The 27,952-nt window shown below is 48.1% G+C and overlaps 1 long non-coding RNA gene across 1 annotated transcript; it reads left to right on the top strand.

Moving 5' to 3' along the window:
• On the top strand, positions 1–27,952 carry LOC147114116 (uncharacterized). Its single transcript, XR_015079357.1, has 3 exons — positions 1–203; positions 9,109–9,231; positions 25,354–27,952. It is a non-coding gene; the product is annotated as an uncharacterized LOC147114116 (long non-coding RNA).

Here is a 27,952-nt window from a genome sequence, read left to right as displayed (position 1 = left end):
TCAAATTTCTGCAGCATTCTAAAATATATCTTAAAAAAAAGTGATTTCTCCTTTTTTCAGGTTCACAAAACAGTTCTTCCATTTAAGCCAATGGGAATCTGTCTCTTCCGGTGCTATGAAAAGGAAGATAAGGAAATCGAAGACACCAGATTTGAGGAAATTAGAGTGAGGCTTCACAGAAGATGGAACTCCGGCATGTAGAAGTAATAACAACTAATCTAGGAAATGTTACGGGTGTGGCGACTGAGTCAGGTGTGCAGGTAGAAGTCCCGCACCATCGCTAACCTGCCAATTGGAGAAAAATCCAGCCCATTGCTGTGTTTAAGTGAAGGGGAAGAGCAAAAGAGAGTTGAAGCAGGGGTGGAATAATGCATAGGCCCCAGCCAAGTATAGGGCCCCTGGCAAAGTTCATGATAATGCGGAAAAACTGCCTACAGCAGATGGATTAATTTAATTTATGCACAGTATATTTTGATGTAATTTGTTCTTTTATTAATGTAGTGTGTAAATATTCTACAGGCCTGTTTCTTTTTGCATTTTACTACACATTTGTCATTAATTATTCAGGGTGCGGGGGAGGTGGTTGTGTGGGGGATGCGAGGGGCTCCTAATGTTCTGGCTTTGGTGAGAAGTGAAGCAGGAAAGCAAGGGAGAAAGAAAGGAAGCAGGAGAAACAAAAGAAACAACAGTAAATGATAAAGAGAAACAGAAATAGAGGAGGTGGAGTGATTGGACACTGAAGAATAAAATCTGCCCTCACGTCTCTTGGGAGATCCGGGGTGGGCACACCTCCTATTGTGTGAGCAAAGTCCTCACACTGCAGGGCACCATGTTTTATTTTAAGAACTAAAGCAAAATACTATGGAAGCCGGAAATCTGAAACTTAAACAGAAAATACTGGAAGCACTCAGCAATCTAACATTATCTGTGGAAAGGACAGCCAATTTAAAGTTCCTTCTTTCTTCTTCTTCTTCTTAGGCAGTCCCTCAAAAAAGAGGATGACCTGCTTCCGCATTAAAAATGAGTTCTCAGGTGTCTGATAAGTCCAATGCGGGACCTACAGTCTCTGTCCATGAGGGTCCTGATGTACTGAAGGGATCATTACTAGTCCTAGTCCCTTTAGGGCTAGCCCGGATCAGGCGTATTTCTCAGACATTCACTTTCAACTAAAGTTTGAGGTAGCCAAATCCTAAAGACGCTTAATTGGGTCTAAAGGTCCGGACTATCTCTCCCTAAAGGAAAGGAACAACCTGAAAATGTTACCATCCTCCAGATAGCACTTTTAATAAGTTTAGCTAGACTGTAATGTTCTGGATATTATGAGGGTCCAGAAAACTCCCTCAGAATTCTGCAACTCCTCACCAAAGATTGTACAGAGATTGAGTTTGAGAGTTTCTGATACAGAAGTCTTATGTGAGATAATTCTAAAAATATATAGATTTAATGCAATTTAGAGTTGGTGAATCAGTCAATCGCAACATTAACAATTTTAAAAAGAGAAAAAATGCTATCTTATTATTAACAAAGTGACATGAATCAACTGAGCGGCCTGCGGGTGGTGCTGTCCAGGGAGAGTATAAATACTCGGGCACGGGCCCAGCTTGCGCAGGACATTCTTAACAGGAAACAGTGAAGGACACAACTAGACCTCCATGTTGTAAAACAATTGATTAAAGCTTTGTTTAATGCTTAGACCAAGTGCCTAGTAGTTTTCTTACATCACAGAGAATCTTACTTTTAAATCTTAACTTCACGACAGTATTACAGTTCTTTAAAGTGTTCTACAGGATATCCACCAATATCAAATACCTTTGATCCCTGAGGTACAAAGAGTTGGCGACCTACAGAGCCGCCTCTGAAGCCGAGAATCGCTTTGCCCAATTAAAGCGAGCCTGTTATCCCATTTGAGAGTTCAATATTTATACCCTTTTCCAGTGGTATTTCTTTTAAGGTTTTCTGCTGATGCAAGCTAATTATTTTTTGTCATTTGTCTGCCGACCTCTGCAACTCTTACTGCCACCTCAGCCAGACACGTGTCTCATCTCTAGGTGTTCTAAGTTTACCATATAAAAATGGTGTGACGGCAGGTGTTCCTTACTTTATGTCATCTTTATGAGGGCAGATGTTCCTTATCTTATGTGCTTATTTACGAAGTGTAAATTAGAACACCTTATCCAGGGTGAACCATTGTTTCATTCCCAAAAGTTTAGCCTTTCGGAGCCCTTCACCTTCTGTTTCAATAAGGTTATTTATTCAGGGTCAACAACTTTCTTATCTCAATAGCCAGAATGCTTTCACAGCTATTTCATCGTTAGGTTTCTAAATTTCCAAACCCAGTTTGTCCTGTTTTAATAAGGCCAGAATTCTTTCATAAGATGGTGTATTTTTCTGAATAGTTTATATGGCTTATTCCAGGTCCTGAACTTCATTTTAAAGGGTGAAAGATGCCTGTGCATGAATTCTTTTAATGTGGGGTGGCCATTGCACACCAGCTACCACACGGGCCTGACAGAGCAAGGTCTTGGTCCAATGGCAAGGGAATCCAAGATTATTGGAGACCAGGCTCTGCTACAATGGCCTAGCACACACACACACAAACATACTGTTCTCCTCCCTCCTGCCCGCAGGTCCTCTCTGCCTGGGCTTCGTAAGATGCATTGTGGTCCTCCTGGCCTCGCTGTTGGCCCTTGAAAACAAAGAACAGGCATGGTCGGGGGGGTTGGGCAGTGGGCTAAAATGCACCCACTATTAGAGCCAGGGGAACTTAAACAGCAGAAGAGAGGAGACTGGGGGAGAAAGAGCAAAGGATGGCAATGGATGGCCAAGGGTAAAGTTGCACAGCAAAGGAGCTCCCTAGGGAGCTGCCAACCCAGGAGCGACCCTTCATCAGAGCATGATGAAGGGTCCACTCCTGAAACATCAACTTGTCTGTTCTCTCCATATTTTACTTTACTATTTTTCAAGCTGCCTGCACTCATGGTTTGTTCACACAATGTGTATATCTTTGACAATAAATATCACCAACAAATATTTAATTCAGTAGTTGTCAAACTTATTTGGGTCAATACCTATTGAAAAGCTCTCAGCCTCCCATGCTCCTCTTGCAACTGATACTAGTAAGTGAGCAAAAGCGTCTCTCCTACGCTTCTTTCTCCTCTCCTTTTTCACTTCACTTTCACATCCACTATCTATGCTGTCTCTACAAAGAACGGTATGGCCCACCTACAAGGTGACTCCCTATTTTTAGTTCCAAACAGGGACACACATTCCTGCTCTTATGTGTGAGTATATGCAGTATTTTTTCTCTCTATCAGTGGTGTGGTATTGAGATGGGCTTTCAGATAGCTTCCGAATTTTTCTCAGAGGCATGTTATAGAATAAGCAGTTATTACTTTTTGTAATGGGTGTGTTATAGAGAATTCAGATTATATAACTTTGTCACTAATGCAGTGGGACAGAAAGAATGGTTCTGCTGAAGAAAAAGGGAGGACATTTCTGACAATCAGTGCTGTGAATGGTTCCTCATTCAAACAGGAACCATAGCCTCAATTTTAACCTAATCTGCCTGATGGGAACAGGGTGGGTTTGGGTCGGGTGCCATCTAATTTTATGCCCCATTGAAGTCAATGAAGGATTAAATTGGGTGGGGTGTATAACAGGCATCCTGCCTGATCCCATCCCATTCCCACCGGGTGGGTTAAGTTAAAATTGGGATTGATATAAAACACCCATTTTGCAATTTGCTGCTCAAAATCATATATTATAATATAACACAGCTGCTGATATAATAAGTATTGCTTATGGATCCCTCTCTAATAACAAACATATATATAACACCCTCTCTATGATACATACCATTCAGAGCATTTACTCCAATAATTATTCTTACCTTTAATAAGGTTGTCATAAGCAATGCATATTGGAGGTTTTGGCGTATCAGAGGTGCTGGCGTGTCAGAGGTGCTGGCGTGTCGGAGGTGCTGGCGTGTTGGAGGTGCTGGCGTGTCAGAGGTGCTGGCGTGTCAGAGGTGCTGGCATGTCAGAGGTGCTGGCGTGTCAGAGGTGCTGGCGTGTCGGAGGTGCTGGCGTGTCAGAGGTGCTGGCGTGTCAGAGGTGCTGGCGTGTCGGAGGTGCTGGCGTGTCAGAGGTGCTGGCGTGTCAGAGGTGCTGGCGTGTCAGAGGTGCTGGCGTGTCGGAGGTGCTGGTGTGTCAGAGGTGCTGGAGGTTTTGGCATGTTGATATACCCGAGAGGGTTACAGAGAAAGATTATTGTGGCAATTTGGTGCAGATCTACAACACTTGTTGATAATAACATCTTGCACTTATACAGCACCTTTCACTTAATAAAATGTCCCAAAATGCTTCATGTAGGAGAGAATGGATGGCAAGCAGGAGAAAAATAGGAACGTGATTGTTAAGTCTGTGAATTATTTAGTTAATTAAAACACAGACTAATGAGTAACAATAAAAACAGGTCTTTACTGGTTGGAGGTAGGGACTATACTGAATACAAGATTACTGCACAGTGCTTATATACCGGTGTGTTCACCCCCGGTATTACGTCTACAGCAGCCCGAGAAAGTAGTACATCTCTTAAGGTGGAACAGGCTTAAGCTCTCTTAAGGTGGAACAGGTTACATACACAACACTCCTCCCTTCTTAGCTTTATAGTCATCCCCCATTTAACATAACGTAATAACATATATACATATATAACTTCATGTTTAACGTAACATATCACAGATTCAGTCTCTGCGGAAAACAGTTCACAGATTCAATCTCTGTGGTGTAGTCGGTTCACGTTACTCATTCAATAGTCCTTTCATGGATTTAACAGCTTGAACTTCCGAACTGATTTGGCTCCGTTCGGAGGGACCACGTGTGTGATCTGGTGGAGGTGATAATGGTTCAGATGGGTCATCTTTGTTTTTACTTTTCCTTTTCTGCTTCTTGGAGACTCTCTGGGCTCCATTGTCAACTGCCACAGCTGCCAGCTGCATGCGCAGTTCCTCCTTCTCTTCCTCCTGTTTCCGTCGTAGAGCCAGCTTCTCCCGATGTTCCGTAGACTTTTGGTGCTCCTCCATGATTTCTGCACTTTGGGAGTCGAAGTTACAAGCTGGGCAGGACAGGACATCGTAATATTCGGTGTCATCCACCAGGTCATAGTAATATTCAGTGTCGTCCTGAGCTAGACCAGTGAGAGGGTCGTCTATTTCCTCCATACCCAGCTGGACATTAGCCAGCTCTTGTTCCAAATCCAGACATCTTTCCTGAAGAGACTTCTTCATGTGTACCTCTGCATCCAGCTTTTTCTGGGCTTTCAGCAAGTCGTTTACTAGTGACCTCATTTGTGATTTTAATACTTCAACTTCCTTTGGCGATTGATTGCTCGGACTATGCAATCCCTCTACCGGAGCAGCTGTTTCAGCGGTCTGTTGTTCTACATTGACGTGAGTCAGCGTACTTTTGGCATCCAATGGCTGCTCTGTTGCAGTCGTTTCAGTCTGTGTCATCACATCAGCCATCTCAATGACTTTTGAGAGCTCCGAACCCTTTTCCTTTGAAGATCGCAGCTCGTGTTCAAGTTTTTCCCATTTCAGAGTCTTGTCCCTCAGCATATGAAGGAGTTGGCTGACCGTTAACTCTTCTGACACCAGATTATGGCATGCACCTTCAGAACCTGAATCAGCTTTGATTCGTTCGGCCTCCTCGCGCAGATGGTTGGTGTGCTCCTGCTCCATTTTCTCCATCAGTTGCTTCTGTTGCCTTTCCAGATTCTCCCACTCTGTAACAAAGAACTTTTTTATTTCATTCATCTCTTGCTCAAAACGGCAAATCATTTGTTCTAATTGCTGTTGTAGTTTGAAATGGAGTTGAGTTCGAGCCCAGTGTCCCTCAAAAATGTGCATATCAGTAGACTTGACAGACTCAGAATTCTCTGTTAAACTATGTTGTTGTTGCTCAGTGGAATTCTGTGCTGAAACTTTGTCTTTTGCACATGGGTTGGTCTTACCATCATCAGTTCTAGAGTCTGGGCTGATTATCTGCACCGAGTTCTCATTCTTTATGGCTTTTAGCGAATGCCAGTCCATATTTATGTTTCTAAACCACTCCCGGCCTAGTAGTGGTGGACCTCCCTCCGGTAGCACATATAAGTCCATTATTTGACTTCCTTCGCCCTTGTTGGCCACTGCAACCTTTATTGTCCCGATGGGGTACACTCTCTGCCCCGTGTAGGTTGTCAATATAATCTCCGTATCCTGTAGGGGAATATGTTGGAATAACCTTCTGTAATCTTTCTTATTCATGACCGACAATGCCGATCCAGTGTCCAATTCCATTTTTACTTGGACTCCTTCTATCTGAAGAGTAACCCAAATTGTCTGGAGGTCTGCACCCTTACCAACGTTGAGTACCCTTAAGCTAGCCAGTTCAATACTGCTTGCGTCTGAATCGGACTCCTGTTCGGCCACCTTGTGTACCTTTGCGTATTTCCCTTGCGGTGACTTCTTGTTGCTGGTCTTCTTCGCTGACCTGCATACTCTAGCTATATGTCCAAGCCTACCACAAGTTCTACATTCTTGGTTTTTAAACCAACACTGGTTCTGATCATACGTTGTCTTTCCACAACGATAACATTTGCCAGAACTCACACCCAATTTGTGTGCACTGAGCTCCGGTGACCGTAGCTGCATTACTGCCGTGCCTCTCGCTGCGGCTTCGTGTGCTGCTGCCATAGTGACCGCCTTCTCAAGCGTCAGCTCATTCTCCTTGAGCAGTCGCTTTTGTGTATCTTGTTTAAATAAACCACATACAAATTTGTCTCGTAGTGCATCTGTCAGTCCCGTTCCAAACTGACAATATTTAGCTAATTTACGCAATTCCAGCAAATATTCAGCATTGCTTTCATGCTGTAGCTGCCTTCTGTCATAAAATTTAAATCGTTCCGCTAGCATCAGCGGCGTGGGGTTTAGATGATCTTTCAGGACAGTAACAATCTCATCGAACGTCTTATCCGCCGGTTCATCTGGTGATAACAGGTGTTTCAATTGCCCGTATGTCTTCGCACCCATTAAATTTAATAATGTTAGAGCTTTATCTTGGTCACGAATTTTATTGGCCTTACAATAATTTTTTACTCTTTCAACATATATGGCCCAATCTTCGAGGTCACTATCAAAGGTGCTAATATTCCCGTGTTTAGGCAGTGTAGATTTGCAATTTCTCAGATTTTATTTTCTTTACTTGTTATCAAAGATGGCGGCTTCCCGCTCTTGCCGTCGTCCTCCGCCCACAAAATGGCGGTTTTCCCGCGCTTGGCGGTCTTCACCTGTCCCCCGACGCCGTCTCCCTTCAGCCCCCGAGTGCGGCCCTTATCAGCGGATGCGATCGATGGCCCGGCTGCGCCTCGTACTTGAAAGCGGCCCGGCCCTTATCAGTGCTTGCGATCGATGGCCCGGCTACGCCCCTCACTTCAAAGCGGCCCGGCCCTTATCTGCCGATCGCTATCGCCCTGTACCTCTCTCTTCCCCAGTCCTGTCTTCTACTCCGGTTCACAAGCTGATGGAGGCTTCAGGGTCCTAATGCCTGTCGCTTCCAGTGGGGTGGTGAGTGGTGAGGTTTGAAACCTCTCTTCAACCGCCGTGGAATAACTGCCGCAGGGTAAGAACCTGACTCGTCGCCAGTGTTAAGTCTGTGAATTATTTAGTTAATTAAAACACAGACTAATGAGTAACAATAAAAACAGGTCTTTACTGGTTGGAGGTAGGGACTATACTGAATACAAGATTACTGCACAGTGCTTATATACCGGTGTGTTCACCCCCGGTATTACGTCTACAGCAGCCCGAGAAAGTAGTACATCTCTTAAGGTGGAACAGGCTTAAGCTCTCTTAAGGTGGAACAGGTTACATACACAACAGTGATCAAATCCCCAGCCAAAAAGATAGGTGTTGTAGAGGCTGTTAAAGATGGGCAGAAATGTTGCAGGGCAAAGAGATTTAGAGAGGGAGCTCCAGGGAGCAACGGCTGAATTATATAAGGTTATTCAGTACTGGGGTGACTGGATTCTTCTCATGTTCCTCTGGCATGAAGTTAATCATTCTAATTTTAGCAGTGATGCATTTTTCAATGTTGAGGCAAAGGCTTTGTAGATCTTCCGTATATTTAGTTATTTGTATGCACACTTCTTTACAAAATGACAACTGAATAACAATTCAACATTAAAACCCTCAGCTGTCAAATTCTAGCTAAGTGCTTCTCATTTTCACAGTACATGAGCAAATAGTAGACAAGCTGAAGCAACTGGTATTGTTCATCCTTTTGAAATGATGTATGGAATAATATTACTGTGGTAACAGAAAGACAACGGAAAGGCTGAGATTCTTATTATAAGGCATCCATAAATCAAAAAAAGGAAAGATGTACCAGCTTCTCATGTTAAATGTAAACTCGTTTATTTACTCTGGCAGTAGGCATCAGTACTCGTTATTTACTGTGCCACACTGCACTGTACTTGCAACAATGCACTGCATTGATACAAATCTCTTGATATATTGTTAATGAATGCCATGCCAATGAGCTACTGTGTCTTGTTATATCTCTCCCATCCTATGCTTTTCACTGGTACGTTTGGTACTTAGTATCAGGCAACAGATCGACAGATTGGTCATGTTGCAGAGCAGCTTTGTGTTTGTAAGTGATAGCTTCAGAATGGCTGCTTGTGTTCTTGGTTAATGTCAACTAATAATAATAACAATAATAAATATCGTATGTATTTATTATTGTTATTAGTTAACATTATATATTTGTATGTGTGTGTATATGTTTTATATGGAGCAATATAGCACTTAAATTGGAATTGCTTTCTAATGGAGTAGCCATGTTAAGTATGTATATAATTTCACTGTTAAATATCAAATGTATTGAAATATTATTTATATGGGATACATAATGTATGGTGGGGAAGAAGGAGGTGAATACTTAACCATTCATCTGGTGACCTGCTAAATCAGGACTATAGAGGGTCTCTCTTCAAATATTTATGGTATTCGATGCCTCCAGGTACATATGGAGCTCAAAATTCAAAGGTGCCATGCCTGTTTTTCAGGCTCTCTGACTGCTCCAGAGTCTGCCTCGCCACATGATTAACTCGCCCATCAACTCATGGCGCTAACAGGCAGGAAGGACACCTTCACCAGCACTATTTAAAGGGATCATCCGCTACTTACAGGTTAGTTGTTGGTTTGTCATTTGAGGCTGTGGGTCATCTTGTGGGCATTATGTTTGGCCTGTTTTCTGACTCCAGAAACTTAATTTTGACTGTTGAGAAGATTTTGCTGGTTGCCTTCAAAACAGTTTGACTGCAGTTATGGGTGGTCTGGTCGGGCTGCCTTTTGGGGCTGGATGATGAGGGGAACCAGCAAGGAAGCGAGCAGGAGAAGCTGCGACAAGAGCGAGGAGGAGGGCACTGCACATGAGGCCATACCCACAGCGGGTATTCAGGGACCATTTCTCCTACATGAACATTTTGGAGAAGGAGTGTATGAGGTGCTTTTGCTTCACAAAGGAGGCTGATGTCACCTGCTGCAGCCACAACTCGAACCTTGAACCAGGCTATGGACAGCACTGTCTGTGCTGTCAAGGTCACCAGGGCCCTTAACTTTTATGCCATGGGCTCCTTTCAGGCTGCAGCAGGTGACATCGGTGACATATTACAGTTCATTGTCCACTGCTGTACCAGGGAGGTCACTGAGGCTCTCTACACCAGGAGGAACACCTACATATCGTCCCTCATGAACAGAGCGAAGCAGTGTGAGAGAGCACTAGGCTTTGCCCGCATGGCAGGCTTCTCCAGGGTATCAGGTAAAGACTGCACCCACATTTCCTTGCATGCTCCCTATAACTAACCAAGCACTTTTATCAATAGAAAGTGAATCCACTCCCTCAACGTCTAGCTGATTTGCGACCACAGGCACTGCGCCATGCAGGTCTGTGCCTGGTTTCCTGGCATCAGTCATGAATCATTCATGCTGTGCCAGTCCTCTGTGCTGCCTTTATTCCAGCCAGGCTGTCAGGTTAAGGCTGGCTATTGGGCGACAAGGGCTATCCCCTCCAGACATAGGTCATGACTCCTGTCAGGAACTGGGGAACAGCTGCAGAGCTGGCCTAAAACTGGAGCAAAAGCAAAATACTGCAGAAGCTGGAAATCTGAAATTAAAACAGAAACTGCTGGAAATACTCAGCAGGTCAGGCAGCATCTGTGGAGAGAGAAACAGAGTTAATGCTTCAGGTCGATGACCCTTCATCGGAAAATAGAGCCATGCCGGCACCAGAAACGTCACCGCACAGACAACTGCAGTGCTCAAGCAACGCTTTCACTACCTGTACTGTTAAGGAGGAGCTTTGCAGTACACCCCTGAACAGATAGCCAGATATGTCTAATGCATGCTCTACAACATTGCCATAATGAATGATCAGCCCGACCACCACTTGGGCAGCAACAATTGCGTCAGGAGCAAGAGCTGAAGTAGGAGCAGGAGGAGGTAATTGAAGCCCATGCGATTAAAGGGGCAGTGGCTGTCTGGATACGAAATGGTCTAAGGGACAGAATGCAGAGGGCAGTGATGAACAGTCATTTTTCAGACTGGAGGGTAGTATATACAATGGTGTCCACCAGGGGGTCAGTATTCAGACCACTGCTCTTTTTGATATATATTAATGACCTAGATTTGGGAATACAGGGCATAATTTCAAAGTTTGCAGATAACACAAAACTTGGAAATATAGTAAAACAGTGAGGAGGATAGTAACAGACTTCAGGAGGACATAGTCAGACTGGTGAAATGGGCAGGCACATGACAGACAAAATTTAACGCAGGGAAGTGTGAAGTGATTTATTTTAGTAGGAAGAATGAGGAGGGCCAATATAAACTAAATGGTACAATTTTAACAGAGAGAACTGGGGGTGTATGTACACAAATCTTTGAGGGTGGCAGGGCAGGTTCAGAAGGCTGTTAAAAAAAGCATACAGGTTCCTTAGCTTTGTAAATAGGGGAATAGCGTACAAGAGAAAGGAAGTTATGCTAAACATTTATTAAACACTGGTTAGGCCCCCGCTGTAGTATTGGGCTGAATTTTAATGGGGAAGGCAGGTTGGGAGCGTTGTGCGGGGGGGCGGGTGGGGGGGGGCTCCGAAACAAGCGGGAAGCCCGGGAGAACGAGCTTCCCACAGGCCCTGCCAAATTTAACGGCTGGGTCTGATTTGCATGGGAAGACTCTGTTTCCCACCTGCAGTCAGCCAGATTGAGAGGTGGTGTGGGAGCCGGGGGTTGGCCGGAGGAGCATGTGGGGGGGGGGGGGGGCGGAGGGTTGTCCGAAGGGTCATCAACCTGTAATATTAACTCTGTTTCTTTCTCCACAGATGCTGCTTGACCTGCTGAGTATTTCCAGCACTTTCTGTTTTTATTTCAGATTTCCAGCATCCGCAGTATTTTGCTTTTGTATTAGCAAAAGTAAACTTGGGTCTCTTACAGGCAGAGACAGGAGAAATTATAATGGGGAATAAGGAAATGGAGGAGATATTAAACAAATACTTTTGTATCTGTCTTTGTGGAAGAAGACACAAAAACTTCCTGGAAATAGTGGGGAACCAAGGATCTAGTGAGAATGAGGAACTTAAAGAAATTAGTATTATTAAAGAAATAGTACTGGAGAAATTAATGGGACAAAAAGTCAACAAATCCCCAACAACGGTCCCCTTGGATTGGAAGGTAGCAAATGTAACCCTGCTATTCAAGAAAGGAGGTAGAGAGAAAACATGAAACTATAGACCAGTTAGATTGACATCAGTAGTAGGGAAAATGCTAGAATATATTATTAGGGACGTGGTAACAGGGCACTTAGAAAATCATAATATGATTGGGCAGAGTCAACACTATGAATTTATGAAATGGAAATCATGTTTGACAAATCTATTAGAGTTTTTTGAGGTTGTAACTAACAGGGTCGATAAGGGGAACCAGTGAATGTAGTGTATTTAGATTTTCAAAAAGCATTCGATAAGGTGCCACACAAGAGGTTATTACACAAAACTAAGGCTCATGGAATTGGGGTAATATATTAGCATGAATTGAGGATTGGTTAATGGACAGAAAACAGAGAGTAGGAATAAATGGGTCATTTTTGGGTTGTTAGGCTGTAAAAAGTAGGGTACCGCAAGGATCAGTGCTTGCGCCTCAGCTATTTACAGTCTATATTAATGACCTAGATGAGGGGACCGAGTGCAATGTATTCAAGTTTGCTGATGATGCAAAGCTAGGTGGGAAATTAAGTTGAGGAGGATGCAAAGAGGCTGCAAAGGTGATACGCTTATCAATTAATCCATAAAAAGCGATGAATTAGGATGGTAATGAAAAGGTTTTTATTAATTAAAAAACAGAGCATGCCTCTCGTGGATGACTGGTTCCAGGAAGGAAGTGGGTTGCCGAGCAGCCACCTTTATACCAGGTCATGTAGGCGGAGCCATGGGTGGAGCCAGCTGAGGCATGCATAGGTACACAGTGAGTAGCAAGAGGTAACAATGTGTAATAACGATAACAGTAGTGAACAACAATGAAAATGATAACAGTGGTTTACCACATTCACCCCTTGTTTAAAATTGAGTCCGGCGGGGTGAAGTGTACTAAAAGTTTGTGTAGGTAAGTCTATCAGGAGGCCTTGTATGCCGTCCTGATCGTCGTAGCAGCGGCGGCGGTGGTGCAGTATCCAACGTCGAATCTGGTGTCTGAGTGGTCAACGAAGGGTCCTGGGGCTCCAGCATGCCGTCTACAGGGGTTGGGTTGGGAGTAGTTGTGGAGAGTAATGGTGGTGATTCAGGGGCGCCCGAGGGTGCGAGGTCTCGTATGGAGACCGTGTCCTCCCGCCCGTCTGGGTATGCCACGTAGGCATACTGGGGGTTGGCATGTAGGAGGTTCACCCTCTCGACCAGGGGGTCCATTTTATGGGTCCTCACGTGCCTCCGCAGTAGGACGGGCCCAGGAGAAGTCAGCCATGTCGGTAGCGAGGTTCCCGATGTGGACTTCCTGGGGAAAACGAACATTTGCTCATGAGGGGTGGCATTAGTGGCAGTACAAAGCAGTGACCGGATGGAGTGGAGCGCCGCAGGGAGGACCTCCTGCCAGCGAGAGGTCGGAAGGCCCTTAGATTTTAAGGCTAAGAGGACGGCGTTCCAAACCGTCGCGTTCTCTCTTTCCACCTGGCCGTTCCCCCGGGGGTTGTAGCTGGTGGTCCTGCTCATAGCAATACCTCTCGCGAGCAGGTACTGATGAAGTTCGTCGCTCATGAAAGATGAGCCCCGGTCGCTATGTATATAGCTAGGGAACCCAAACAAGGCGAAGAGGTCATTCAGACATTTGATGACCGTGGTACTGGTCATGTCTGGGCAAGGGATGGCAAAAGGGAAATGGGAGTACTCATCAACTATGTTGAGGAAGTACACGTTGCGGTCAGAGGAAGGGAGAGGCCCCTTAAAGTCGATGCTCAAGCGCTCGAAGGGGCGAGTGGCCTTGATCAGGCGTGCTCTGTCTGGCCTATAAAATTGCAGTTTGCAGTCGGCACAGATTTGGCAGTTCCTGGTTATAGTCCTGACCTCCTCGATGGAGTAGGGCAGGTTGCGGGCCTTAATGAAATGGCAGAATCTGGTGACCCCGGGGTGGCAGAGGTCATTGTGGAGGGTCTGCAGTCTATCAACTTGCGCGTTGGCGCATGTACCTCGTGATAGAGCATCTGGGGGCTCATTGAGTTTCCCGGGCCGGTACAAGATATCGTACTTGTAGGCGGAGAGTTCAATTCTCCACCTCAAGATCTTGTCGTTCTTGATTTTGCCCCTCTGCTTATTATTGAACATAAAAGCAACTGAACGCTGGTCAGTGAGAAGGGTAAATCGTTTTCCGGCCAGGTAATGCCTCCAGTGTTGCACCGCTTCCACAATAGCCTGGGCCTCCTTTTCGACAGAGGAGTGTCGAATCTCAGGGCCCTGGAGGGTCCTTGAGAAAAAGGCCACGGGTCTCCCCGCCTGGTTAAGGGTTGCAGCTAGGGCGAAGTCGGATGCATCGCTCTCCACTTGGAAAGGGATGGACTCATCCACTGCGTGCATTGTGGCCTTCGCAATATCACTCTTAATAAGACTGAAGGCTGCACACGCCTCAGATGTCAGGGGGAAGGAGGTGGACTTGATGAGGGGTCTGGCTTTGTCCGCATAGTTGGGCACCCACTGAGCATAGTAAGAGAAAAACCCCAGGCATCTCTTCAGTGCTTTTTGGCAGTGGGGGAGGGGGAGCTCCATAAGGGGGCGCATTCTGTCAGGGTCGGGGTCGATGACTCCGTTCTCCACTACGCAGCCGAGAATGGCAAGGCGCATGGTGCGAAACATACATTTCTCCTTATTGTATGTTAAATTCAGCAGCTGGGCCGTACGGAGGAATTTCTCTAGATTAACGTCATGGTCCTGCTGGTCGTGGCCGCAGATGGTGACGTTATCCAGATAGGGGAAGGTGGCCTGCAGCGCGTTCTGGTCAACCATCCGGTCCATCTCCCTTTGGAAGACCGAAACCCCGTTGGTGATGCCGAAGGGAACCCTAAGAGGCGGCCGTTTGCCTCGAAGGCAGTATACTGGCGGTCCTCAGGGCAGATAGGGAGTTGGTGGTATGCTGACTTAAGGTCGATGGTGGAGAATACCCTGTATTGCGCAATCTGATTGACCATATCAGATATGTGGGGAAGGGGGTACGCGTCCAGCTGAGTGTACCGGTTTATGGTTTGGCTGTAGTCAATGACCAGGCAGTTTTTATTGCCGGTCTTAACGACTACAACCTGGGCTCGCCAGGGGCTGGTGCTCCCTTCGATAATGCCCTCCTTCAGGAGCCACTCCACCTCAGAGCTAATAAAAGCTCCGTTCCCGGCGCTGTACCGCCTGCTCTTGGTAGCGATGGGTTTACAGTCGCGGGTGAGGTTAGCGAACAAGGGGGGGGGAGACTTTGAGTGTGGAAAGACTGCAAATGGTGCGCGGCGGGTGATTTAAAAGCTGTTGCTTGCAGACTGTGAGTGGGGGGAGGGGTCCACCGTATGCCAATGTGACACTTTTAAGGTGGCACTGAAAATCCAACCCTAGCAGAACGGCAGCGCAAAGACGGGGCAGGACAAGAAGTTAAAAAAATTTATATTCCGTGCCCCTAACCGAAAGGGTCACCACACAGTAGCCGCCGACGTCCGTTGAATGGGACTTGGACGCCATAGAAATCCGATGGCGCGTTGGCAGGACCGTGAGGGAGTGGCTACGCACCGTGTCGGGGTGAATAAAACTCTCCGTGCTCCCGCTGTCAAACAGGCAAGTAGTGGCGCGGCCGTTTACCGTAATGTCCATCATGGACCTGGACAGATGATGAGGGAGAGCTTGATCCAGCGTAACGGAGGCCAGTGTATGGCTGAGTGAGCCGATGTGGTCGTCAGACGAGACGGTGGTCGAGTCCGGAGACAAAATGGCGGTTGAGTGCGGCGGGCAAAATGGCGGCGGCCATGATTCCGAGCCCCACGCGGCCGGAGGTGCACAAAATGGCGGATAAGATGGCTACCCCCATGGTTCACACGCGGCGCTGCTGGCGTTCGCGGGTTTCCCTCTGCAGGCGTTGGCGTAATGGCCTTTCTTCCCGCAGCCAGAGCAGGTAGCGGTCTTCGCCGGGCAGCGCGCTCTAGGGTGTTTTAACTGGCCACAGAAATAGCATTTTTGGGCCTGGTTACGGGACATCGCTGCAGTAGTTGGTACCGGGGGCGGCGGCCCCAGTTGATTTCGGGACATCGCTGCAGTAGTTGGTACCAGGGGCGGCGGTCCCATGTCCCAAGGTTGCGATGACCATGGCGCGGCACCGTTACGTGAGTATGCTTCGAGGTTTCGGTGGGCCGCATCTAATGAGAGTGCGAGGGCTACGGCCGTCTTCAGGTCGAGCTCCTTGCTTTCGAGCAGTCTCTGCCGGGAGTAGTCGGACTGGAGGCCCTTAACGAAGGCATCACAGATAAGTCCCTCCGCGTGCGCCGCAGCCGATACCGCCTTACAGTCGCAGTCCCTGTAGAGTGTCTGTAACACCCGTAAAAATGCCTCTACCGATTCCCCCGGTTGCTGCCTGCGGGATCCCAGGAGGTGTCTGGCGTAAATCGTATTCACTGGGCGCGTGTATTGCCCTTTTAGCAGGTCGAGAGCCGCCGTGTACGTAGTAGCGTCCCGGATGAGTGTATATACTTGAGGGCTCACCTGGGCGGTCAGAACTTTTAATTTGTTCTCCTCCGTTATCACGGCGGAGGCTTCTAGGAAGGATTCAAAACAGCTCAGCCAGTGTTCGAAATTGGTAGCTGAACCCGCCGCTTGAGGGTCGAGGTCCAGGCATGCTGGTCTAAGGGCTCGCAGCAACGCCTGCTGTTGTTGCTGTTGCTGCTGCTCAGGTCCCGACATTTTAATTTAGTTAATAAAATTGATACGCTTATCAATTAATCCATAAAAAGCAATGAATTAGGATGGTAATGAAAAGGTTTTTATTAACTAAAGAACAGAGCATGCCTCTCGTGGATGACTGGTTCCAGGAAGGAAGTGGGTTGCCGAGCAGCCACCTTTATACCAGGTCATGTAGGCGGAGCCATGGGTGGAGCCAGCTGAGGCATGCATAGGTACACAGTGAGTAGCAAGAGGTAACAATGTGTAATAACGATAGCAGTAGTGAACAACAATGAAAACGATAACAGTGGTTTACCACAAAAGGTATATAGACATGTTAAGCAAGTGGGCAACAACATGGCAGGTGGAATATAACATGGAGAAATGTGGAGTTATCCACTTTGGTAGGAAAATCAAAAATGCAGAATATTTTTTAAATGTTGAGAGATTGGAAAATGTTGATATTCAGAGGGACCTCGGTGACTTTGTACATGAATCACAGAAAGTTAACATATGGGTACAGCAAGCAATTAGGAAAGCAAATTATATGTTAGCCTGTGTTGGCTCTTTGAAAGAGCTATCCAATTAGTCCCACTCCCCTGCTCTTTCCCCATAGTCCTGCAAATTTATCCAATTCCCTTTTTGAAAGTTACTATTGAGTCTGTTTCCACCATCCATTCAGACAGTACATTCTCGATCATAACAACTCACTGCATAAAAATATTGGCCTAGAAATTGAGTTTGCCTCCGCCAGGGCTGTAGCGCCCGAAATTTAGCGCCAGCGTTAATTGCCGCTGCGCCCGCCAAAAATTCAGCTGCGCCGCGCCCAGACGGCTGCGGGCGCTAATGGAGGGTGTCAGCGCCTCGCAATGGGCGCTGAATGCAGGATTGCGGCGCTAATCCCCCGCTGCGGCACCCGATGCGGTGCGGCAGGCTGGGGTACTGCAGGCCTCCTCCTTCTGTTAAGGAGGAGCTGCCTGCAGCCGACCGCTGGCCGGTGGAATCGCACGAAAAATGAGCCCGGCACCTCGGAGAAGTGCCGGGCTCGAGGCCCACACACATCTGTGCCGCGGGGGGGGTGGTGGAGGAGTCCGGGGAGGGAGGTGCGGGCAGGCGGCCGCCGGGAAAGCGGCCGGCCGCCGCGCCACCTTAATGCGCCGGCGCTAAGTCCAGCAAGAAACTTTTGAAAAATCGTTGGTTGCGGCTGCCACGGGCGAGGCGGCCCCAACTGAATTTCGGCGTCCGGCCGCGTTACCACGGCAACCGGGACGCTGCGCACACCGATGACGTCATCGGTGCCGGCGCAGCGCTATCGGCTAACGCCGATGGTAGGGCCCAAATCAATTTCCGAAGCGGCTATAATTCCGGCGCAAGGCCCTCTAGCGCCTCTAATTGGGCGCTAACCCCACTCAATTTCTAGGCCATTGACTTTGGTTCTTTTGCCCATTACTTTAAATCTGTGTCCTTTGGATACCAACCCTTCTGCCAGTGGAAACAGTTTCTCCTGATTTACTCTATCAAAACCCTGCATGATATTGAACACCACTATTAAATCTCCTCTTAACCTTCTCTGCTCGAAGGAAAACAATCCCAGCTTCTCCAGTCTCTTCATATAACTGAAGTCGCACATCCTTGGTACCATTCTAGTAAATCTCCTCTCCACCTTCTCCAAGGCCTTGATATCCTTTCTAAAGTGTGGTGCCCAGAATTGGACACAATGGGGGGAATTTTAACCTAAAAAAAATGGGTGGGTTGATGGCGTGTGGGAAGTTAAAGTGTTAAAAATCTGAATCCCAACCAGAACCCGCCTCCAACCCGTCCACTTCCAGTTTTAACCGACGTGGGATGGGAGGATGGGCTGCCAATCCTCTGCCAGGAGGCGGGTTGTCTATTTAAATATTATAATGAGGCTGGAAGCCTCTACTTTAAACACCCTTTTGAATTTAACTTTAGCTGGTCGGGTTTTGTACGTCTCATGAAACCCTAGCTAATGCAAGGCGAGGATTGAAGAATCCAGGAGGCAAGTGTCTTTACATTTACCTCCTGGATCCCGCGTCCCTGCCTAACCTGCCCTCTGCAATTGGAGACCTCCCACGAGGCCTCTGATCATCCCCCGCCCCAGGCCTCTGATTCCCCCCACGAGGCTGCCGATTCATACCCCCCCCCGCCACGCTTCTCTGGTCCCCCTCCTGGCCCACAATCTCTTCAGATTCCCCCCCAGCCCCTATGGTGCTCCCAGCACCCCCCGATCCCTTCAGACTCCCACCCCCACCGTGCTTCTCCCGGCCCTCAATCCCTTTCGACTCCCCCCCCCATCCCCGCCATGTTGTTCCCTACACACGATCACTTCAGACCCCCCCAAACTTGTTGGTCCCCGCCCCCGATCCTCTTCAGAACATCTTTTGTTTCTTAACTAGTCCCATTACCATCTCATTTTGCCTTGCACCATCTCTCAATCTCTCTTAATGTCTCTTAATCTCTCCTGCCTTCCATCCTATCACAGACCTTCCCTTTTGTTCTTCCCTCCCCTCCCCCCTTTCCCTGCCCCTGCACTTGCTTAGAAACCTCTTCCATCTCCAGCTTTTTCCAGCTCTGACGAAGGGTCATTGACCTGAAACCTTAACTCTGTTTCTCTCTCCACAGATGCTGCCTGACCTACTGAATATTTCCAGCATTTTCTGTTTTTATTTACTTATGCTAATCTCTTCCTTTTTACATACCTATAGAAGCTTTTAGCATCTGTTTTATGTCTCTTGCTAATTTACTTTCAAAAACTTCTCCTTTAAAACCTTCCTTAAAACTTACCAAGCTTTTAGACACCCCCCTAATATCTTCTTTGTTAGTTCGGTGTCAATTTTTGTCCAATTATGCTTCTGTGAAGTGCCTTGGGATGTTTTTCTATGTAAAGGTGCTATATAAATACAAGTTATTGTTGTTGAATGCGTAACCATGTACCAATCTCTGCTGGTGCTTGGAAGGGATGGCGCAAATGATGGTGCTTCCTGCTTTCACAAGGATCAATTGCTGAGAAGTGTTAGATCCGGGTCTCTTAATGTTGTGTCCTTCAATAATCAGACAATATACTGCAGGGAACAATCAACAGGTGTTTACTGAATGAGGGTTCAAACTGCAACTGACTGTACAGATCACTACTCAGGGTTTACATACAGGTGAGGTCACTGCCGGTACTACAGTATACAGGAGCTGTAAAAAGTAGTTCTCCCCTTAAAGGTACATACATTACAATTCCTCCCCTTTTAGATTAACAGTACCATAACACTCATTTAACAATTAAATATCAAACTAATTACAATTAACACTTTTAACATGCAACTGTGGTAAACCACTTTTATCGTTCACTATCGTTACACTATAGTTATCACTGTTATATTGTTATCACTGTTCTCACTGTTGTATCACTATACGAGGTCGCCTCTTGTCACGCTGTTATACCTGGGCTGACCACCACTGACTCCGCCCATGGCTCCACCTACCTGCCCAGGTATAAAGGTAGTCGACTGGCTGGTATTCCTCCTTGTTGGATCCGATCACCCATGAGGGTGGGCTCTGTTATTTAGTCAATAAAAACCTATAGTTACTTTCCTAACTCGTCGCTTTTCATTGGACGAATTGATAGGTATATCAATTTTATTGACTAAATTTTAAGATGTTTGACCAGCCAGACGCCCAGCCACAACAGCCACAGCAGCCTTCAGATGCCGAGCCACAACAGTCACAGCAGCCGGCTTGGCTGCGAGCCCTCAGACCACCGTACCTGGATCTAAATCCACGGGCAGCGAACTCAGCCCTCGACTTCGATCACTGGCTGGGCTGCTTTGAAGCCTACCTGGAAGAGTCCAGCGTGCCTCAGAGATCCAAGCTAAGAGTCCTGAACGCCCAACTGAGCCCTAAAGTATTCGCGCTCATCCGGGACCTTAAAACATACGAGGACGCCATCAACCGGCTGAAAAGACAGTACCAAACCCCGGTAAACCCCATGTATACCAGGCACCTCCTAAGGTCCCGCCCACAACTGCCAGGGGAGCCGGTGGAGGAATTTTTATGGGTGCTACAAGCACTCGGCAGAGACTGTAACTTTAAAGCAGTAACGGCGGCAGAAAATACGGAAGACAACGTCCGCGATGCCTTCGTGAAAGGCCTACGGTCCGACTACTCACGGCAGCGATTACTGGAAGCAAGGGACCTCGACCTGGACAAAGCTGCAGCCCTCGCTCTCTCCCTGGAGGTGGCCCATCGGGACCAGGAGGCGTTTTCCAGGTACTGTTCACGACCCTGGGACTCGGGCACGACCCCTACCACAATACCCTTCACCGCGCCGCCCCCGGGACCTACCTCAGCGTCGGCGTCCCGGACCCGATCGGGACCGGCACCCCCGGTACCGGCTCCGACATCGGACCCCCGCTGCTGCTTTTTCTGCGGCCAGGAGAAACACCCGAGGCCGCGCTGCCCAGCTAGGAACTCCACCTGCTCAACCTGCAGGGAGAAAGGCCATTTTGCTAAGGCCTGCAGGAGTGGATCTTCAGAGGCCAGCAGTGCCTCATGCGAACTGTGGGGGCGGCCATCTTCCTTCAAGGCAACAGAGGCCAGCATCCCCACACGTGAGTCATGGGGGCGGCCATCTTTGATCAAGGCAACCGACACCAATAGTGCCTCATGTGAGTTATGGGGGCAGCCATTTTGTCCAACCTCGTGGGAGACGCCATTTTACCCACCACGCTCGACTGCCACCGTGCCTCTGGACCCGACGACCGCCTCACCCGCAGACGACAACGACTCGCTCAACTACACACTAGCCTCCGTCACTCTCGATCAAGCCCGCCCGCATCACCTGTCCAAGTCGATGATGGACATCAAAGTAAACGGCCATGCCACGACCTGCCTGTTCGACAGCGGAAGCACGGAGAGCTTCATCCACCCAGACACGGTGAGCCACTACTCCCTCCCTGTCCTGCCAACGCGCAACCGAATCTCGATGGCATCGAGGTCCCACGCCACGGACATCAGCGGCTACTGTGCGGTGGCCCTGTCGGTTAAGGGTACGGAGTATAAAAACTTTAAACTCCTCGTCCTCCCCCAGCTCTGCGCTGCCGTCCTACTAGGGCTGGACTTCCAATCCCACCTCCAAAGTGTCACCCTAGCATAAGGTGGACCCCTCCCCCCACTCACAGTCGACAACCAGCGGATGTTAAACCGCCCACCGCGTAACACCTGCAGCCTATCCACCCTCAAGGTCCCGCCACCTTCCCTGTTCGCTAACCTAACCCCCGACTGCAAACCCGTCGCTACCAAGAGCAGGTGGTACAGCGCCGGGGACAGAGCCTTCATTAGCTATGAGGTGCGGCGCCTCCTGAAAGAGGGCATTATCGAGGGGAGCAGCAGCCCCTGGTGTGCCCAGGTCGTGGTCGTTAAGGCCGGCGATAAAAATCGCCTGGTCATCGACTACAGCCAGACCATAAACAGGTACACCCAGCTGGACGCATACCCCCTTCCCCGCATATCTGACATGGTCAATCAGATTGCACAATACCGAGTATTCTCGACCATCGACCTTAAGTCGGCCTACCACCAACTCCCTATCCGCCCTGAGGACCGCCAGTATACAGCCTTCAAGGCGAACGGCCGCCTCTACCACTTCCTTAGGGTTCCCTTCTGCGTCACCAACGGGGTTTCGGTCTTCCAAAGGGAGATGGACCGGATGGTTGACCAGAACGGGCTGCATGCCACGTTCCCCTACCTAGATAACGTCACCATCTGCGGCCGCGACCGGCAGGACCATGACGTTAATCTGGAGAGATTCCTCCGTATGGCCCAATGGCTGAACCTCACCTACAATAAGGAGAAATGTGTGTTTAACACCTCGCGCCTTTCCATCCTCGGCTGTGTAGTAGAGAACGGAGTCATCGGCCCCGACCCCGAAAGAATGCGTCCCCTCATGGAGCTACCCCTCCCCCACTGTCCAAAGGCTCTGAAGAGAACCCTGGGGCTCTTCGCCTACTATGCCCAATGGGTGCCCAATTATGCAGACAAAGCCAGACCCCTCATGAAGTCCACATCCTTCCCCCTTACGGAGGAAGCGTGCGCAGCCTTCTCCCTCATTAAGGGAGACATCGCCAAGGCCACAATGCACGCAGTGGACGAGTCCATCCCCTTCCAAGTGGAGAGCGATGCATCCGACTTCGCCCTAGCCGCTACCCTTAACCAGGAGGGGAGACCAGTGGCCTTCTTCTCAAGGACCCTACAGGGCCCTGAGATCCGACACTCGTCGGTCGAGAAGGAGGCCCAAGCGATTGTGGAGGCGGTACGACGCTGGAGGCATTACCTGGCAGGCAAACGATTTACCCTCCTCACCGACCAGCGTTCAGTCGCTTTTATGTTTAATAACAAGCTGAGGGGCAAAATCAAGAATGACAAGATATTGAGGTGGAGAATCGAACTATCCACCTATGATTATGATATCTTGTACCGGCCAGGTAAGCTGAACGATCCCCCTGGTGCTCTGTCACGAATTACATGCGCCAGCGCGCAAAGTGATAGACTTCAGACCCTCCACAACGACCTCTGCCACCCCGGGGTCACCAGACTTTACCACTTCATTAAGGCCCGCAACCTGCCATACTCCATCGAGGAGGTCAGGACCATGACCAGGAACTGCCAGATCTGTGCCGAGTGCAAACCGCACTTCTTTAGGCCGGACAGAGCAAGCCTGATCAAGGCCACCCGCCCCTTCGAGCGCCTGAGCATCGACTTTAAGGGGCCCCTCCCGTCCTCTGACCGTAATGTGTACTTCCTCAACATCGTTGATGAGTACACCCGTTTCCCCTTTGCCTTCCCCTGCCCAGACATGACCAGTACCACGGTCATCAAATGCCTGAACGACCTCTTCGCCTTGTTTGGGTTCCCAAACTATATACATAGTGACCGGGGCTCCTCCTTCATGAGCGAGGAACTCCATCAGTTCCTGCTAGCGAGAGGTATTGCTGCAAGCAGGACCACCAGCTACAACCCCCGAGGGAACGGCCAGGTGGAAAGAGAGAACGCGACGGTATGGAAGGCCGTCCTCTTAGCCCTAAAGTCTAAGGGCCTCCCAACCTCCCGCTGGCAGGAAGTCCTCCCGACAGCGCTGCATTCCACCCGGTCACTACTTTACACTGCCATTAACGCCACCCCCCATGAACGAATGTTTGTTTTCCCCAGGAAGTCGACTACGGGAACCACTCTACCAACCTGGCTGACCTCTCCGGGGCCCGTCTTGCTGCGAAAGCATGTGAGGGCCCATAAAGCGGACCCCCTGGTAGAGAGGGTGAACCTCCTGCACGCCAACCCCCAGTACGCCTACGTGGCCTACCCAGACGGGCGGGAGGATACTGTCTCCTTACGAGACCTCGCACCCTCGGGCACTCCAGAGGCACCACCTTCACCCCCCCCCACCACCCCCCCAATCCCAGCCCAGGTAGACGGCATGCCGGAACCCCACGAGCCTTCGCCGGAACCCCACGAGCCTTCGCCGACCACGCAGACACCAGCATTAACACCGGATAATGCAACACCGCCGCTGCGACGATCGGAGAGGCTTACGAGGCCTCCGGACAGACTTACATACCAGAACTGGTAGTACACTTCACCCCGCCGGACTCAAATCTAAAGAAGGGGTGAATGTGGTAAACCACTTTTATCGTTCACTATCGTTACACTATAGTTATCACTGTTATATTGTTATCACTGTTCTCACTGTTGTATCACTATACGAGGTCGCCTCTTGTCACGCTGTTATACCTGGGCTGACCACCACTGACTCCGCCCATGGCTCCACCTACCTGCCCAGGTATAAAGGTAGTCGACTGGCTGGTATTCCTCCTTGTTGGATCCGATCACCCATGAGGGTGGGCTCTGTTATTTAGTCAATAAAAACCTATAGTTACTTTCCTAACTCGTCGCTTTTCATTGGACGAATTGATAGGTATATCAGCAACATTAGCTGAAAATAGTCTATTTATAAATTCAGTCTTTGGGGAGGCTTCCTGATCCTTTCTGGATAGCGCCTTTCCCGAGTGTCTTGCTCTTGGTGCGGAGGCGATTCTGGCCCCCTGTCATCGGTTGGTTCATCTGCTTCCGATGCTACTGTTTCTGAGGTAGATGCGACCTGTACGTTGGGTTCCTCACCAGGTACGTATGGCCGAGACATGGGGTTGACTCGTTCCTGTGACTCTAGGATCTGGTCAGCATGGCGTCTCACAATGTTCTCCCCAACATCCACTGTGTACATTAGTGGCCCCTGCCGTGTGCATATCGTTCCTGGTTGCCATTTCTCTGTTCGGTAGTCACGGGCCAAGACTGGTTGCCCTACATTGAAGCTCCTTGTCGGCTTCTCATTGATGTGCTGGAATTGCTTATTCTCAACATCTCTTCATACATTTGGTCTGAGCAAATCCAGACGAGATCTCAACCTTCGGTTAAAGAACATCATGGCTGGGGCCTGGTTGGTGACTGCATGTGTCGCATTTCTGTAGGCTAACAGAAAATTGTCCACCTTATGCTGCAGTAGAATGTCGTCATCACACATGGCCTTTACTGCTTTTTTAAAGGTTTGTACGAACCTCTCAGCCAATCCATTTGTGGCTGGAAGATACGGGGCGGATGTGTAATGCCTTACCCCATTCCTTTTCATAAATCTTCGAAACTCTTCGGACACAAACTGTGGTCCGTTATCAGAGCAAATCTGCTCTGGCAAGCCGTTCCTGGCAAAAATGGTCCGTAGGACTGCAATAGTGTAAGAATTCGCAATGATTTACAGTTCTGAAGATTCATGTTTTTTGATTAAAGTATTCTTGGGCAATGTGCTTTTTAAATTTCCAGGGATAAAATGGCAGTCACCACATGGCCGAGACAAAAAGGCTTGGAATGCAGCTTTCTGTGTCTGGAAGTAAGGTTCGATGAAGACAAAGGACAATGCTTTGTTTACAAAGCAACTGAATGCTATTAGCATTTGTTTAGATACACCTGAAACTGCAGAAGAGACTTTGCACCTTGAATGGGAAGCGTTAACTTTAAATGGGTTTCCAATCACCCAGTACTGGACTATAGAGCAGATGTACCTCCCTTTTGTTTCAGCAAAGGGAGCTCTGAAAATCACATTAACTCAATCTAACCACTTTGAGTTAGCCTATCACAGCTTTGGGGTTAATTTTGCACACAGCCCTTGCAAGGCACGGATGTGAGGGGCTCACCAGGTATAAAAAAAAGGGCTGAGCAGCCAACTCGCTCTCTTGGCTCTTGGCTCTTGACTCTTGACTTCCTGGGACGATAAGGTGAGCTCTCTCTCTCTCTCTCTCTCTCTCTCTTCACTGGACCATGTGAGCAGAGATTTTCTGACTCTCAACAAGGCAACCTAGCAGGAGTTAAAGGGGGATGGTGATTTAAGGGAATTGCTAAGATTGTTTAAATAACATTGTAGCCATTGTACCCCTCGTTTTTGCCGTGTGTACCCCCTTGATATATAGTTTTACAATTTTACTGTGTTCGTGTGGGATAGTTTGATATTGTGATTGTAGTTTCTTTTAGTTAATAAAGCTTGATAATTTTCTCTCATCCAAACCACGTGTTCTGTTTTAATATCATTAATTATAAGTTCCTCCACTCAGAACTAAAGGAGGGGTAGCGAAATTGGTTTAGAGTGCAGCAGCAAAAAGACTGCTGGCCAGGTAAATTACCTTAAACCAGTTTAAATGAAGCCCCCGAAATCCTTACAATGGCGAGCCAGCCAGGAGTGGAGGCAGTTTTTGATTTAATAAGTGGTCTGGATCTGGAGAAAGCATCAGCTCTTGTTTCTCTCGTTGTTTTCAGTACGTGGGTAGCCCTGCGGATGTTAGCAGCAGCGTGTAGGCTGACCTATCGGGGTATAGGTGGCTGGGTTCGGAAGGTTGTGAAGAGAGAGCAGGAGGAAAGGTTTAGGGAAGCAAAGGCAGCTTATAAGCTGGCCTGTGCCCTAAGGTATGAGGAAGCAAATCATGGCCCCTGTAGTGCAGAGATAGAAAGCCTTAACATGGCTTTAAATGCATCAAGGGGGATGATTTGTCTGATCAGCCCGAAGGCAGGTCAGCTGGATTTTACTAGCAGCCCAAATCAAACCACCCCACAGGCAACACCCAGGGAAAGGCTGGCTAGGGAATTAGAGATCCCAAGACAGCAGCCCACAGCTCCGGGTCTTGAGGAGCTCTGGCAGCGAGGAGAGGTGGACAATGGGGTGGTAGGAGAACACCAGCAGGTCCCGCTAGGCAGGCGGGGACCAGGACCAGTGTACCCCCTCCAACAACGGAGGTACGGTCCGCCCGTGAGGAGTGAGCCTGAGAATAGGAATCCTCAGCCCACAGCAAGTTCGAGTTCACAGGCAAGCACTGTGGCTTGTGTGGGGGGAGGAGCCATTCATATTCAGAATAAGCTTGTAATAAGGGAACAGCTATAATTATGGGGGATTTTAATTATCATATTAACTGGACAAATCAAATTGGGCAGAGCAGCCTTGAGGAAGAGTTCATTGAGTGTATTAGGGATGGGTTTCTTGAGCAGTATGTAACTGAACCGACCAGGGGGCAAGCAACCTTAGATTTGGTCCTGTGTAATGAGACAGGATTAATTAAAAATGTCCTAGTAAAGGATCCCCTTGGAATGAGTGACCATAACATGGTTGAGTTCCATATTCAATTAGAGGGTGAGAAGGTTGGATCTCAAACAAGTGTGCTGAGCTTGAATAAAGGAGACTATGAAGGTATGAGAGCGGAATTAATTAGAGTGGACTGGGAAAATAGATTAAAGGGTAAGACGGTACATGACCAGTGGTGTACATTTAAGGAGTTATTTTACAACTTCCAAAAAAAATATATTCCACTGAGGAAAAAAGGGTGTAAAAGAAAAGATAGCCATCCGTGGCTAAGTAAAGTAATTAAGGATAGTATCCGACTAAAAACAAGGGCATATAAGGTAGCCAAATCTAGTGGGAGGATGGAAGATTGGGAAGTCTTTAAAAGACAGCAAAAAATAACAAAAAGATTGATTAAGAAAGGGAAGATAGATTATGAAAGTAAATTAGCAAAAAATATAAAAACAGACAGTAAAAGTTTCTATAGTTATATAAAAAGAAAAAGGGTGGCTAAAGTAAATGTTGGTCCCTTAGAGGATGAGACCGGGAAATTAATGGTGGGAAACATGGAGATGGCAAAAACACTGAACAATTATTTTGTATCAGTCTTTACAGTAGAGGACACTAAGAATATCCCAACACTGGACAAACAGGGGGCTCTAGGGGGGGAGGAACTAAATACGATTAAAATCACTAAGGAAGTGGTACTTGGTAAAATAATGGGACTCAAGGCGGATAAATCCCCTGGACCTGATGGCTTGCATCCCAGGGTCTTGAGGGAAGTAGCGGTAGGGATTGTGGATGCATTGGTAATAATTT

Source organism: Somniosus microcephalus, chromosome 8 (genome assembly GCF_052327205.1).
Source record: "Somniosus microcephalus isolate GS21.2 chromosome 8, FLI_Smic_1.0, whole genome shotgun sequence".
In the NCBI taxonomy this organism is placed as follows: domain Eukaryota; kingdom Metazoa; phylum Chordata; class Chondrichthyes; order Squaliformes; family Somniosidae; genus Somniosus; species Somniosus microcephalus.
This window is presented reverse-complemented; position numbering and strand designations above follow the sequence as displayed.